Genomic DNA, 15000 nt, shown 5'->3' with positions numbered 1-15000 from the left:
TAGGTGGATAAAGGCCAACATGTCATTTGCCTTCCTTATTGCTCACTGTACCTGCATGCTAGCTTTCTGTGTTTCCTGGACGAGGACACCCAAATCTCTCTCAACACCGACATTGTGAATGTTTCTCACCATTTAAAAATAGTCTGTTTTGCTATTCTTACGACCAAAGTGAATAACCTCACATTTGTGTGTGTTTGTGTATTTGGCAAGGTACAGCACGGGTTAGATACAGAGTAAAGCTCCCTCTACACTGTCCCATCAAACACTCCCAGGGCAGGTACAGCACGGGTTAGATACAGAGTAAAGCTCCCTCTACACTGTCCCATCAAACACTCCCAGGGCAGGTACAGCACGGGTTAGATACAGAGTAAATCTCCCTCTACACTGTCCCATCAAACACCCCCAGGGCAGGTGCAGCACGGGTTAGATACAGAGTAAAGCTCCCTCTACACTGTCCCATCAAACACTCCCACGGCAGGTACAGCACGGGTTAGATACAGAGTAAAGCTCCCTCTACACTGTCCCATCAAACACCCCCAGGGCAGGTGCAGCACGGGTTAGATACAGAGTAAAGCTCCCTCTACACTGCCCCATCAAACACTCCCAGGTCAGGTACAGCACGGGGTTAGATACAGAGTAAAGCTCCCTCTACACTGTCCCATCAAACACTCCCAGGGCAGGTACAGCACGGGTTAGATACAGAGTAAAGCTCCCTCTACACTGTCCCATCAAACACTCCCAGGGCAGGTACAGCACGGGTTAGATACAGAGTAAAGCTCCCTCTACACTGTCCTATCAAACACTCCCAGGGCAGGTACAGCAGGGGTTAGATACAGAGTAAAGCTTCCTCTACACTGTCCCATCAAACACTCCCAGGGCAGGTACAGCACGGGTTAGATACAGAGTAAAGCTCCCTCTACACTGTCCCATCAAACACTCCCAGGGCAGGTACAGCACGGGGTTAGATACAGAGTAAAGCTCCCTCTGCACTGTCCCATCAAACACTCCCAGGGCAGGTACAGCACGGGTTAGATACAAAGTAAAGCTCCCTCTACACTGTCCCATCAAACACTCCCGGGGCAGGTACAGCACGGGTTAGATACAGAGTAAAGCTCCCTCTACACTGTCCCATCAAACACTCCCAGGGCAGGTACAGCACGGTGTGAGATACAGAGTAAAGCTCCCTCTACACTGTCCCACCAAATACTCCCAGGGCAGGTGCAGCACGGGGTTAGATACAGAGTAAAGCTCCCTCTACACTGTCCCACCAAATACTCCCAAGGCAGGTACAGCACGGGGTTAGATACAGAGTAAAGCTTCCTCTAAACTGTCCCATCAAACACTCCCAGGGCAGGTACAGCACGAGTTACATACAGAGTAAAGCTCCCTCTACACTGTCCCATCAAACACTCCCAGGGCAGGTACAGCATGGGTTAGATACAGAGTAAAGCTCCCTCTATACTGTCCCGATAAACAATCCCAGGGCAGGTACAGCACGGGGTTAGATACAGAGTAAAGCTCCCTCTACATTGTCCCATCAAACACTCCCAGGGCAGGTACAGCATGGGTTAGATACAGAGTAAAGCTCCCTCTACACCGTCCCATCAAACACTCCCAGGTCAGGTACAGCACGGGGTTAGATACAGAGTAAAGCTCCCTCTACACTGTCCCATCAAACACTCCCAGGGCAGGTACAGCACGGGTTAGATACAGAGTAAAGCTCCCTCTACACTGTCCTATCAAACACTCCCAGGGCAGGTACAGCAGGGGTTAGATACAGAGTAAAGCTCCCTCTACACTGTCCCATCAAACACTCCCAGGGCAGGTACAGCACGGGTTAGATACAGAGTAAAGCTCCCTCTACACTGTCCCATCAAACACTCCCAGGGCAGGTACAGCACGGGGTTAGATACAGAGTAAAGCTCCCTCTGCACTGTCCCATCAAACACTCCCAGGGCAGGTACAGCACGGGTTAGATACAAAGTAAAGCTCCCTCTACACTGTCCCATCAAACACTCCCGGGGCAGTTACAGCACGGTGTGAGATACAGAGTAAAGCTCCCTCTACACTGTCCCACCAAATACTCCCAGGGCAGGTACAGCACGGGGTTAGATACAGAGTAAAGCTCCCTCTACACTGTCCCACCAAATACTCCCAAGGCAGGTACAGCACGGGGTTAGATACAGAGTAAAGCTTCCTCTAAACTGTCCCATCAAACACTCCCAGGGCAGGTACAGCACGAGTTACATACAGAGTAAAGCTCCCTCTACACTGTCCCATCAAACACTCCCAGGGCAGGTACAGCATGGGTTAGATACAGAGTAAAGCTCCCTCTATACTGTCCCGATAAACAATCCCAGGGCAGGTACAGCACGGGGTTAGATACAGAGTAAAGCTCCCTCTACATTGTCCCATCAAACACTCCCAGGGCAGGTACAGCATGGGTTAGATACAGAGTAAAGCTCCCTCTACACTGTCCCATCAAACACTCCCAGGGCAGGTACAGCACGGGGTTAGATACAGAGTAAAGCTCCCCCTACACTGTCCCATCAAACACTCCCAGGGCAGGTACAGCACAGGGTTAGATACAGAGTAAAGCTCCCTCTACACTGTCCCATCAAACACTCCCAGGGCAGGTACAGCACGGGTTAGATACAGAGTAAAGCACCCACTACACTGTCCCATCAAATATACCCAGGGCAGGTACAGCACGGGTTAGATACAGCGTAAAGCTCCCTCTACACTGTCCCATCAAACACTCCCAAGACAGGTACAGCACGGGGTTAGATACAGAGTAAAGCTCCCTCTACACTGTCGCATCAAACACCCCCAGGGCAGGTACAGCACGGGTTAGATACAGAGTAAAGCTCCCTCTACACTGTCCCATCAAACACTACCAGGGCAGGTACAGCACGGGTTAGATACAGAGTAAAGCTCCCTCTACACTGTCCCATCAAACACTCCCAGGGCAGGTCCAGCACGGGGTTAGATGCAGAGTAAAGCTCCCTCTACAGTGTCCCAACAAACACTCCCAGGGCAGGTACAGCACGGGGATAGATACAAAGTAAAGCTCCCTCTACACTGTCCCATCAAACACTCCCAGGGCAGGTACAGCACGGGTTAGATACAGAGTAAAGCTCCCTCTACACTGTCCCTTCAAATACTCCCAGGGCAGGTACAGCATGGGGTTAGATACAGAGTAAAGCTTCCTCTAAACTGTCCCATCAAACACTCCCAGGGCAGGTACAGCACGGGTTAGATACAGAGTAAAGCTCCCTCTACACTGTCCCATCAAACACTCCCAGGGCAGGTACAGCACGGGTTAGATACAGAGTAAAGCTCCCTCTACACTGTCCCATCAAACACTCCCAGGGCAGGTACAGCACGGGGTTAGATACAGAGTAAAGCTCCCTCTACACTGTCCCATCAAACACTCCCAGGGCAGGTACAGCACGGGTTAGATACAGAGTAAAGCTCCCTCTACACTGTCCCATCAAACACTCCCAGGGCAGGTACAGCACGGGTTAGATACAGAGTAAAGCTCCCTCTACACTGTCCCATCAAACACTCCCAGGGCAGGTACAGCACGGGGTTAGATACAGAGTAAAGCTCCCTCCACACTGTCCCATCAAACACTCCCAGGGCAGGTACAGCACGGGTTAGATAAAGAGTAAAGCTCCCTCTACACTGTCCCGTCAAACACTCCCAGGGCAGGTACAGCACGGGTTAGATACAGAGTAAAGCTCCCTCTACACTGTCCCATCAAACACTCCCAGGGCAGGTACAGCACGGGTTAGATACAGAGTAAAGCTCCCTCTACACTGTCCCATCAAACACTCCCAGGGCAGGTACAGCACGGGTTAGATACAGAGTAAAGCTCCCTCTACACTGTCCCATCAAACACTCCCAGGGCAGGTACAGCACGGGTTAGATACAGAGTAAAGCTCCCTCTACACTGTCCCATCAAACACTCCCAGGGCAGGTACAGCACGGGGTTAGATACAGAGTAAAGCTCCCTCTGCACTGTCCCATCAAACACTCCCAGGGCAGGTACAGCACGGGTTAGATACAAAGTAAAGCTCCCTCTACACTGTCCCATCAAACACTCCCGGGGCAGGTACAGCACGGGTTAGATACAGAGTAAAGCTCCCTCTACACTGTCCCATCAAACACTCCCAGGGCAGTTACAGCACGGTGTGAGATACAGAGTAAAGCTCCCTCTACACTGTCCCACCAAATACTCCCAGGGCAGGTACAGCACGGGGTTAGATACAGAGTAAAGCTCCCTCTACACTGTCCCACCAAATACTCCCAAGGCAGGTACAGCACGGGGTTAGATACAGAGTAAAGCTTCCTCTAAACTGTCCCATCAAACACTCCCAGGGCAGGTACAGCACGAGTTACATACAGAGTAAAGCTCCCTCTACACTGTCCCATCAAACACTCCCAGGGCAGGTACAGCATGGGTTAGATACAGAGTAAAGCTCCCTCTATACTGTCCCGATAAACAATCCCAGGGCAGGTACAGCACGGGGTTAGATACAGAGTAAAGCTCCCTCTACATTGTCCCATCAAACACTCCCAGGGCAGGTACAGCATGGGTTAGATACAGAGTAAAGCTCCCTCTACACTGTCCCATCAAACACTCCCAGGGCAGGTACAGCACGGGGTTAGATACAGAGTAAAGCTCCCCCTACACTGTCCCATCAAACACTCCCAGGGCAGGTACAGCACAGGGTTAGATACAGAGTAAAGCTCCCTCTACACTGTCCCATCAAACACTCCCAGGGCAGGTACAGCACGGGTTAGATACAGAGTAAAGCACCCACTACACTGTCCCATCAAATATACCCAGGGCAGGTACAGCACGGGTTAGATACAGAGTAAAGCTCCCTCTACACTGTCCCGTCAAACACTCCCAGGGCAGGTCCAGCACGGGGTTAGATGCAGAGTAAAGCTCCCTCTACAGTGTCCCAACAAACACTCCCAGGGCAGGTACAGCACGGGGATAGATACAAAGTAAAGCTCCCTCTACACTGTCCCATCAAACACTCCCAGGGCAGGTACAGCACGGGTTAGATACAGAGTAAAGCTCCCTCTACACTGTCCCTTCAAATACTCCCAGGGCAGGTACAGCATGGGGTTAGATACAGAGTAAAGCTTCCTCTAAACTGTCCCATCAAACACTCCCAGGGCAGGTACAGCACGGGTTAGATACAGAGTAAAGCTCCCTCTACACTGTCCCATCAAACACTCCCAGGGCAGGTACAGCACGGGTTAGATACAGAGTAAAGCTCCCTCTACACTGTCCCATCAAACACTCCCAGGGCAGGTACAGCACGGGGTTAGATACAGAGTAAAGCTCCCTCTACACTGTCCCATCAAACACTCCCAGGGCAGGTACAGCACGGGTTAGATACAGAGTAAAGCTCCCTCTACACTGTCCCATCAAACACTCCCAGGGCAGGTACAGCACGGGTTAGATACAGAGTAAAGCTCCCTCTACACTGTCCCATCAAACACTCCCAGGGCAGGTACAGCACGGGGTTAGAAACAGAGTAAAGCTCCCTCCACACTGTCCCATCAAACACTCCCAGGGCAGGTACAGCACGGGTTAGATAAAGAGTAAAGCTCCCTCTACACTGTCCCGTCAAACACTCCCAGGGCAGGTACAGCACGGGTTAGATACAGAGTAAAGCTCCCTCTACACTGTCCCATCAAACACTCCCAGGGCAGGTACAGCACGGGTTAGATACAGAGTAAAGCTCCCTCTACACTGTCCCATCAAACACTCCCAGGGCAGGTACAGCACGGGTTAGATACAGAGTAAAGCTCCCTCTACACTGTCCCATCAACACTCCCAGGGCAGGTACAGCACGGGTTAGATACAGAGTAAATCTCCCTCTACACTGTCCCATCAAACACCCCCAGGGCAGGTGCAGCACGGGTTAGATACAGAGTAAAGCTCCCTCTACACTGTCCCATCAAACACTCCCAGGGCAGGTACAGCACGGGTTAGATACAGAGTAAAGCTCCCTCTACACTGTCCCATCAAACACCCCCAGGGCAGGTGCAGCACGGGTTAGATACAGAGTAAAGCTCCCTCTACACCGTCCCATCAAACACTCCCAGGTCAGGTACAGCACGGGGTTAGATACAGAGTAAAGCTCCCTCTACACTGTCCCATCAAACACTCCCAGGGCAGGTACAGCACGGGTTAGATACAGAGTAAAGCTCCCTCGACACTGTCCCATCAAACACTCCCAGGGCAGGTACAGCACGGGGTTAGATACAGAGTAAAGCTCCCTCTACACTGTCCCACCAAATACTCCCAAGGCAGGTACAGCACGGGGTTAGATACAGAGTAAAGCTTCCTCTAAACTGTCCCATCAAACACTCCCAGGGCAGGTACAGCACGAGTTACATACAGAGTAAAGCTCCCTCTACACTGTCCCATCAAACACTCCCAGGGCAGGTACAGCATGGGTTAGATACAGATTAAAGCTCCCTCTATACTGTCCTGATAAACAATCCCAGGGCAGGTACAGCACGGGGTTAGATACAGAGTAAAGCTCCCTCTACACTGTCCCATCAAACACTCCCAGGGCAGGTACAGCACGGGGTTAGATACAGAGTAAAGCTCCCTTTGCACTGTCCCATCAAACACTCCCAGGGCAGGTACAGCACGGGTTAGATACAAAGTAAAGCTCCCTCTACACTGTCCCATCAAACACTCCCGGGGCAGGTACAGCACGGGTTAGATACAGAGTAAAGCTCCCTCTACACTGTCCCATCAAACACTCCCAGGGCAGGTACAGCACGGTGTGAGATACAGAGTAAAGCTCCCTCTACACTGTCCCACCAAATACTCCCAGGGCAGGTACAGCACGGGGTTAGATACAGAGTAAAGCTCCCTCTACACTGTCCCACCAAATACTCCCAAGGCAGGTACAGCACGGGGTTAGATACAGAGTAAAGCTTCCTCTAAACTGTCCCATCAAACACTCCCAGGGCAGGTACAGCACGAGTTACATACAGAGTAAAGCTCCCTCTACACTGTCCCATCAAACACTCCCAGGGCAGGTACAGCATGGGTTAGATACAGAGTAAAGCTCCCTCTATACTGTCCCGATAAACAATCCCAGGGCAGGTACAGCACGGGGTTAGATACAGAGTAAAGCTCCCTCTACATTGTCCCATCAAACACTCCCAGGGCAGGTACAGCATGGGTTAGATACAGAGTAAAGCTCCCTCTACACTGTCCCATCAAACACTCCCAGGGCAGGTACAGCACGGGGTTAGGTACAGAGTAAAGCTCCCCCTACACTGTCCCATCAAACACTCCCAGGGCAGGTACAGCACAGGGTTAGATACAGAGTAAAGCACCCTCTACACTGTCCCATCAAACACTCCCAGGGCAGGTACAGCACGGGTTAGATACAGAGTAAAGCACCCACTACACTGTCCCATCAAATATACCCAGGGTAGGTACAGCACGGGTTAGATACAGAGTAAAGCTCCCTCTACACTGTCCCGTCAAACACTCCCAGGGCAGGTACAGCACGGGTTAGATACAGAGTAAATCTCCCTCTACACTGTCCCATCAAACACTCCCAAGACAGGTACAGCACGGGGTTAGATACAGAGTAAAGCTCCCTCTACACTGTCGCATCAAACACCCCCAGGGCAGGTACAGCACGGGTTAGATACAGAGTAAAGCTCCCTCTACACTGTCCCATCAAACACTCCCAGGGCAGGTACAGCACGGGTTAGATACAGAGTAAAGCTCCCTCTACACTGTCCCATCAAACACTCCCAGGGCAGGTACAGCACGGGGATAGATACAAAGTAAAGCTCCCTCTACACTGTCCCATCAAACACTCCCAGGGCAGGTACAGCATGGGGTTAGATACAGAGTAAAGCTTCCTCTAAACTGTCCCATCAAACACTCCCAGGGCAGGTACAGCACGAGTTACATACAGAGTAAAGCTCCCTCTACACTGTCCCATCAAATACTCCCAGGGCAGGTACAGCATGGGGTTAGATACAGAGTAAAGCTTCCTCTAAACTGTCCCATCAAACACTCCCAGGGCAGGTACAGCACGAGTTACATACAGAGTAAAGCTCCCTCTACACTGTCCCATCAAACACTCCCAGGGCAGGTACAGCATGGGTTAGATACAGAGTAAAGCTCCCTCTATAATGTCCCGATAAACAATCCCTGGGCAGGTACAGCACGGGGTTAGATACAGAGTAAAGCTCCCTCTGCACTGTCCCATCAAACACTCCCAGGGCAGGGACAGCACGGGTTAGATACAGAGTAAAGCTCCCTCTACACTGTCCCATGAAACTCCCAGGGCAGGTACAGCACGGGGTCAGATACAGAGTAAAGTTCCCTCTACACTGTCCCATCAAACACTCCCAGGGCAGGTACAGCACAGGTTAGATAGAGAGTAAAGCTCCCTCCACACTGTCCCATCAAACACTCCCAGGGCAGATACAGCACGGGTTAGATACAGAGTAAAGCTCCCTCTGCACTGTCCCATCAAACACTCCCGGGGCAGGTACAGCACGGGTTAGATACAGAGTAAAGCTCCCTCTACACTGTCCCATCAAACACTCCCAGGGCAGTTACAGCACGGTGTGAGATACAGAGTAAAGCTCCCTCTACACTGTCCCACCAAATACTCCCAGGGCAGGTACAGCACGGGGTTAGATACAGAGTAAAGCTCCCTCTACACTGTCCCACCAAATACTCCCAAGGCAGGTACAGCACGGGGTTAGATACAGAGTAAAGCTTCCTCTAAACTGTCCCATCAAACACTCCCAGGGCAGGTACAGCACGAGTTACATACAGAGTAAAGCTCCCTCTACACTGTCCCATCAAACACTCCCAGGGCAGGTACAGCATGGGTTAGATACAGAGTAAAGCTCCCTCTATACTGTCCCGATAAACAATCCCAGGGCAGGTACAGCACGGGGTTAGATACAGAGTAAAGCTCCCTCTACATTGTCCCATCAAACACTCCCAGGGCAGGTACAGCATGGGTTAGATACAGAGTAAAGCTCCCTCTACACTGTCCCATCAAACACTCCCAGGGCAGGTACAGCACGGGTTAGATACAGAGTAAAGCTCCCTCTACACTGTCCCATCAAACACTCCCAGGGCAGGTACAGCACAGGGTTAGATACAGAGTAAAGCTCCCTCTACACTGTCCCATCAAACACTCCCAGGGCAGGTACAGCACGGGTTAGATACAGAGTAAAGCACCCACTACACTGTCCCATCAAATATACCCAGGGCAGGTACAGCACGGGTTAGATACAGAGTAAAGCTCCCTCTACACTGTCCCATCAAACACTCCCAGGGCAGGTCCAGCACGGGGTTAGATGCAGAGTAAAGCTCCCTCTACAGTGTCCCAACAAACACTCCCAGGGCAGGTACAGCACGGGGATAGATACAAAGTAAAGCTCCCTCTACACTGTCCCATCAAACACTCCCAGGGCAGGTACAGCACGGGGTAGATACAGAGTAAAGATCCCTCTACACTGTCCCTTCAAATACTCCCAGGGCAGGTACAGCATGGGGTTAGATACAGAGTAAAGCTTCCTCTAAACTGTCCCATCAAACACTCCCAGGGCAGGTACAGCACGGGTTAGATACAGAGTAAAGCTCCCTCTACACTGTCCCATCAAACACTCCCAGGGCAGGTACAGCACGGGGTTAGATACAGAGTAAAGCTCCCTCTACACTGTCCCATCAAACACTCCCAGGGCAGGTACAGCACGGGTTAGATACAGAGTAAAGCTCCCTCTACACTGTCCCATCAAACATTCCCAGGGCAGGTACAGCACGGGTTAGATACAGAGTAAAGCTCCCTCTACACTGTCCCATCAAACACTCCCAGGGCAGGTACAGCACGGGGTTAGATACAGAGTAAAGCTCCCTCCACACTGTCCCATCAAACACTCCCAGGGCAGGTACAGCACGGGTTAGATAAAGAGTAAAGCTCCCTCTACACTGTCCCGTCAAACACTCCCAGGGCAGGTACAGCACGGGTTAGATACAGAGTAAAGCTCCCTCTACACTGTCCCATCAAACACTCCCAGGGCAGGTACAGCACGGGTTAGATACAGAGTAAAGCTCCCTCTACACTGTCCCATCAAACACTCCCAGGGCAGGTACAGCACGGGTTAGATACAGAGTAAAGCTCCCTCTACACTGTCCCATCAAACACTCCCAGGGCAGGTACAGCACGGGTTAGATACAGAGTAAATCTCCCTCTACACTGTCCCATCAAACACCCCCAGGGCAGGTGCAGCACGGGTTAGATACAGAGTAAAGCTCCCTCTACACTGTCCCATCAAACACTCCCAGGGCAGGTACAGCACGGGTTAGATACAGAGTAAAGCTCCCTCTACACTGTCCCATCAAACACCCCCAGGGCAGGTGCAGCACGGGTTAGATACAGAGTAAAGCTCCCTCTACACCGTCCCATCAAACACTCCCAGGTCAGGTACAGCACGGGGTTAGATACAGAGTAAAGCTCCCTCTACACTGTCCCATCAAACACCCCCAGGGCAGGTGCAGCACGGGTTAGATACAGAGTAAAGCTCCCTCTACACTGTCCCATCAAACACTCCCAGGGCAGGTACAGCACGGGTTAGATACAGAGTAAAGCTCCCTCGACACTGTCCCATCAAACACTCCCAGGGCAGGTACAGCACGGGGTTAGATACAGAGTAAAGCTCCCTCTACACTGTCCCACCAAATACTCCCAAGGCAGGTACAGCACGGGGTTAGATACAGAGTAAAGCTTCCTCTAAACTGTCCCATCAAACACTCCCAGGGCAGGTACAGCACGAGTTACATACAGAGTAAAGCTCCCTCTACACTGTCCCATCAAACACTCCCAGGGCAGGTACAGCATGGGTTAGATACAGATTAAAGCTCCCTCTATACTGTCCCGATAAACAATCCCAGGGCAGGTACAGCACGGGGTTAGATACAGAGTAAAGCTCCCTCTACACTGTCCCATCAAACACTCCCAGGGCAGGTACAGCACGGGGTTAGATACAGAGTAAAGCTCCCTCTGCACTGTCCCATCAAACACTCCCAGGGCAGGTACAGCACGGGTTAGATACAAAGTAAAGCTCCCTCTACACTGTCCCATCAAACACTCCCGGGGCAGGTACAGCACGGGTTAGATACAGAGTAAAGCTCCCTCTACACTGTCCCATCAAACACTCCCAGGGCAGGTACAGCACGGTGTGAGATACAGAGTAAAGCTCCCTCTACACTGTCCCACCAAATACTCCCAGGGCAGGTACAGCACGGGGTTACATACAGAGTAAAGCTCCCTCTACACTGTCCCATCAAACACTCCCAGGGCAGGTACAGCATGGGTTAGATACAGAGTAAAGCTCCCTCTATACTGTCCCGATAAACAATCCCAGGGCAGGTACAGCACGGGGTTAGATACAGAGTAAAGCTCCCTCTACATTGTCCCATCAAACACTCCCAGGGCAGGTACAGCATGGGTTAGATACAGAGTAAAGCTCCCTCTACACTGTCCCATCAAACACTCCCAGGGCAGGTACAGCACGGGGTTAGGTACAGAGTAAAGCTCCCCCTACACTGTCCCATCAAACACTCCCAGGGCAGGTACAGCACAGGGTTAGATACAGAGTAAAGCTCCCTCTACACTGTCCCATCAAACACTCCCAGGGCAGGTACAGCACGGGTTAGATACAGAGTAAAGCACCCACTACACTGTCCCATCAAATATACCCAGGGTAGGTACAGCACGGGTTAGATACAGAGTAAAGCTCCCTCTACACTGTCCCGTCAAACACTCCCAGGGCAGGTACAGCACGGGTTAGATACAGAGTAAATCTCCCTCTACACTGTCCCATCAAACACTCCCAAGACAGGTACAGCACGGGGTTAGATACAGAGTAAAGCTCCCTCTACACTGTCGCATCAAACACCCCCAGGGCAGGTACAGCACGGGTTAGATACAGAGTAAAGCTCCCTCTACACTGTCCCATCAAACACTCCCAGGGCAGGTACAGCACGGGTTAGATACAGAGTAAAGCTCCCTCTACACTGTCCCATCAAACACTCCCAGGGCAGGTACAGCACGGGGATAGATACAAAGTAAAGCTCCCTCTACACTGTCCCATCAAACACTCCCAGGGCAGGTACAGCACGGGTTAGATACAGAGTAAAGCTCCCTCTACACTGTCCCATCAAATACTCCCAGGGCAGGTACAGCATGGGGTTAGATACAGAGTAAAGCTTCCTCTAAACTGTCCCATCAAACACTCCCAGGGCAGGTACAGCACGAGTTACATACAGAGTAAAGCTCCCTCTACACTGTCCCATCAAACACTCCCAGGGCAGGTACAGCATGGGTTAGATACAGAGTAAAGCTCCCTCTATAATGTCCCGATAAACAATCCCTGGGCAGGTACAGCACGGGGTTAGATACAGAGTAAAGCTCCCTCTGCACTGTCCCATCAAACACTCCCAGGGCAGGGACAGCACGGGTTAGATACAGAGTAAAGCTCCCTCTACACTGTCCCATGAAACTCCCAGGGCAGGTACAGCACGGGGTCAGATACAGAGTAAAGTTCCCTCTACACTGTCCCATCAAACACTCCCAGGGCAGGTACAGCACAGGTTAGATAGAGAGTAAAGCTCCCTCCACACTGTCCCATCAAACACTCCCAGGGCAGGTACAGCACGGGTTAGATACAGAGTAAAGCTCCCTCTACACTGTCCCATCAAACACTCCCAGGGCAGGTACAGCACGGGGTTAGATACAGAGTAAAGCTCCCTCTACACTGTCCCATCAAACACTCCCAGGGCAGGTACAGCACGGGTTAGATACAGAGTAAAGCTCCCTCTACACTGTCCCATCAAACACTCCCAGGGCAGGTACAGCACGGGGTTAGATACAGAGTAAAGCTCCCTCCACACTGTCCCATCAAACACTCCCAGGGCAGGTACAGCACGGGTTAGATAACGAGTAAAGCTCCCTCTACACTGTCCCGTCAAACACTCCCAGGGCAGGTACAGCACGGGTTAGATACAGAGTAAAGCTCCCTCTACACTGTCCCATCAAACACTCCCAGGGCAGGTACAGCACGGGTTAGATACAGAGTAAAGCTCCCTCTACACTGTCCCATCAAACACTCCCAGGGCAGGTACAGCACGGGTTAGATACAGAGTAAAGCTCCCTCTACACTGTCCCATCAAACACTCCCAGGGCAGGTACAGCACGGGTTAGATACAGAGTAAATCTCCCTCTACACTGTCCCATCAAACACCCCCAGGGCAGGTGCAGCACGGGTTTGATACAGAGTAAAGCTCCCTCTACACTGTCCCATCAAACACTCCCAGGGCAGGTACAGCACGGGTTAGATACAGAGTAAAGCTCCCTCTACACTGTCCCATCAAACACCCCCAGGGCAGGTGCAGCACGGGTTAGATACAGAGTAAAGCTCCCTCTACACCGTCCCATCAAACACTCCCAGGTCAGGTACAGCACGGGGTTAGATACAGAGTAAAGCTCCCTCTACACTGTCCCATCAAACACTCCCAGGGCAGGTACAGCACGGGTTAGATACAGAGTAAAGCTCCCTCTACACTGTCCCATCAAACACTCCCAGGGCAGGTACAGCACGGGGTTAGATACAGAGTAAAGCTCCCTCTACACTGTCCCACCAAATACTCCCAAGGCAGGTACAGCACGGGGTTAGATACAGAGTAAAGCTTCCTCTAAACTGTCCCATCAAACACTCCCAGGGCAGGTACAGCACGGGTTAGATACAGAGTAAAGCTCCCTCTACACTGTCCCATCAAACACTCCCAGGGCAGGTACAGCACGGGTTAGATACAGAGTAAAGCTCCCTCTACACTGTCCTATCAAACACTCCCAGGGCAGGTACAGCAGGGGTTAGATACAGAGTAAAGCTCCCTCTGCACTGTCCCATCAAACACTCCCAGGGCAGGTACAGCACGGGTTAGATACAGAGTAAAGCTCCCTCTACACTGTCCCATCAAACACTCCCAGGGCAGGTACAGCACGGGGTTAGATACAGAGTAAAGCTCCCTCTGCACTGTCCCATCAAACACTCCCAGGGCAGGTACAGCACGGGTTAGATGCAAAGTAAAGCTCCCGCTACACTGTCCCATCAAACACTCCCGGGGCAGGTACAGCACGGGTTAGATACAGAGTAAAGCTCCCTCTACACTGTCCCATCAAACACTCCCAGGGCAGGTACAGCACGGTGTGAGATACAGAGTAAAGCTCCCTCTACACTGTCCCACCAAATACTCCCAGGGCAGGTACAGCACGGGGTTAGATACAGAGTAAAGCTCCCTCTACACTGTCCCACCAAATACTCCCAGGGCAGGTACAGCACGAGTTACATACAGAGTAAAGCTCCCTCTACACTGTCCCATCAAACACTCCCAGGGCAGGTACAGCATGGGTTAGATACAGAGTAAAGCTCCCTCTATACTGTCCCGATAAACAATCCCAGGGCAGGTACAGCACGGGGTTAGATACAGAGTAAAGCTCCCTCTACATTGTCCCATCAAACACTCCCAGGGCAGGTACAGCATGGGTTAGATACAGAGTAAAGCTCCCTCTACACAGTCCCATCAAACACTCCCAGGGCAGGTACAGCACGGGGTTAGATACAGAGTAAAGCTCCCCCTACACTGTCCCATCAAACACTCCCAGGGCAGGTACAGCACAGGGTTAGATACAGAGTAAAGCTCCCTCTACACTGTCCCATCAAACACTCCCAGGGCAGGTACAGCATGGGTTAGATACAGAGTAAAGCACCCACTACACTGTCCCATCAAATATACCCAGGGCAGGTACAGCACGGGTTAGATACAGAGTAAAGCTCCCTCTACACTGTCCCGTCAAACACTCCCAGGGCAGGTACAGCACGGGTTAGATACAGAGTAAATCTCCCTCT

At 51.7% G+C, this 15000-nt stretch overlaps 1 protein-coding gene across 1 annotated transcript in view; it reads right to left on the bottom strand.

The window, feature by feature from the left end:
• The window catches only part of LOC147084828 (protein kinase C alpha type-like), a 95177-nt gene that overhangs the window by 39994 nt on the left and 40183 nt on the right, over positions 1-15000 (bottom strand). The window lies entirely within an intron of this gene.

The sequence above is a fragment of the Somniosus microcephalus genome, unplaced genomic scaffold (genome assembly GCF_052327205.1).
Source record: "Somniosus microcephalus isolate GS21.2 unplaced genomic scaffold, FLI_Smic_1.0 unresolved_chr9, whole genome shotgun sequence".
Lineage (NCBI taxonomy): Eukaryota > Metazoa > Chordata > Chondrichthyes > Squaliformes > Somniosidae > Somniosus > Somniosus microcephalus.
Note: the sequence above shows the minus strand (reverse complement) of the source record. Positions and strands in the feature narration are given on the sequence as shown.